The sequence below is a fragment of the Neopelma chrysocephalum genome, unplaced genomic scaffold (genome assembly GCF_003984885.1).
Source record: "Neopelma chrysocephalum unplaced genomic scaffold, ASM398488v2 Primary Assembly neopelma1_23b, whole genome shotgun sequence".
Classification (NCBI taxonomy): Eukaryota; Metazoa; Chordata; class Aves; order Passeriformes; family Pipridae; genus Neopelma; species Neopelma chrysocephalum.
This window is the reverse complement of record NW_020897692.1, coordinates 14,518,552-14,520,239: the sequence shown is the minus strand read 5'-3', so window position 1 is coordinate 14,520,239 and position 1,688 is coordinate 14,518,552.

Below are 1,688 nucleotides of genomic sequence, written 5' to 3'. Positions count from 1 at the left end.
CCCCTACTTAATCACAGAGTATTTTTATGCATAAAACAACAAATGTATTAGTTAACATTACTTCAGTATTTTTAAAGTCAATAATTACTCAAGTATTGTATCTCAAAAGATACATTTGTCCTGGACTTTCATAGACTGATTTACTATTTATTTCATAACACATCTCCTTTCTATAACTTCCTGTAACTTGACACCAAATGATTTTCCTGGAGAAAGGAGTGACAATAAGAGTTAACCCTTTATTGCATAATCTGAAATCTTAAATTACTTGTAGTAATTTAGATTATAACAAAACATTAAATAATAATGTCTAGGAAGTGGAACTGAAACTTTATTAATCAGTACTCTACAGTCTGTTAAAATTTCTAGAGAGAACATTCAGTGATGGCCTCTGTTAAGAACACTAGCACAGATGAGAGATCTTGTGCTGATTATAGCAACCCTTATAAAATTCATAGCCATTTTCAAGACTACGTACATAAAAATCTACAACTATGTTAGTACTTGTTATGTTCTTTTAAGTGGATTAGTACAAATCTCAAACCGTTGGAACAGATTTCAGAAAGACAATAAAAAGTAATTTGCCCCTAGCAAAAATAAAGCACTTCCTAAACAGTGCACACCATGAGACGATCTCAAAGTACTACATAAAAATTAAACAATTTTGCTATATACCAACACTTATAAATATTAATATATTTGCATCACATATGGGGAATTTGAAGCAAATGCTCTAATGTGATTCATCTGCAGAACTCAGAAATTAAATCAATGATCTCAGAGGATTCCAAGGTTCCATCTCGAACTGTTAGGTCATCCTCAAACCATAAATATTTCTGTTTCATATGCATCAAAATTATGTAACAATTAAAATTCCAAAGTATTACATCTAACCAAAGTAAAGACAAGTTACAGGAAAGATTATTCTGTTCTTATAACTGTACATAATGCAAAATATTATGCAAAAGTGTAATAAAAAAAAATCTTAACCAGACTATTATTTCCACTTTCATTAAGAAAAAACATTAATCCATTAATGGTTAGCACTGATAAGGATATTTCTCTCATCATTTTTAGGGGCTATCTGGTGTCTTCTGTTAACATTGACTACTTAATGCATATTTTGCTTGTACTAGCAAAAGGCTGAATGACCTAATGAGAGTTATTTAACTGGATTTCTTTCCATGGTGTTGAAAAATGTAGAATTTGGGCAAATTGTTATTACTATGAACAGCCTATTAACTGGATAAGTCTTGTTTACATAAACAGAAATTTTGCAAATAACTGTCTGTTCAATGAGCTGAAAAGTAGCGCTAAGCTATAGAAGAAAACTTATGTGCTGACATTAGTAACTACAAGGAACTTGTCTTTGAATGTTTTCCTCATAGTATGTAACCTGAAAGAATCTTGGAAGTCTAGGGATTAATTCTGCTGAAATTCATTAAAACTCTAGCTTACAAAATTATTGAACATGTAAAAGAGTTAGTGCCACCAATTTTTTTCTTCTTTCAGCTGATTGCTGGTCAACTGTTCACATTCAGGAAGAATCCCAAGCATTTTACTGTCTAATGTAGTTAGTATGTCCATAGAATATTCTAGGCTTTGCTTTCAACCTGAGAATTCCTGTGGCCACCTATTCTTTACTCTTCTGGAAAAGTGTTCACCAATGGGGCCCTTTTTATCTCTTC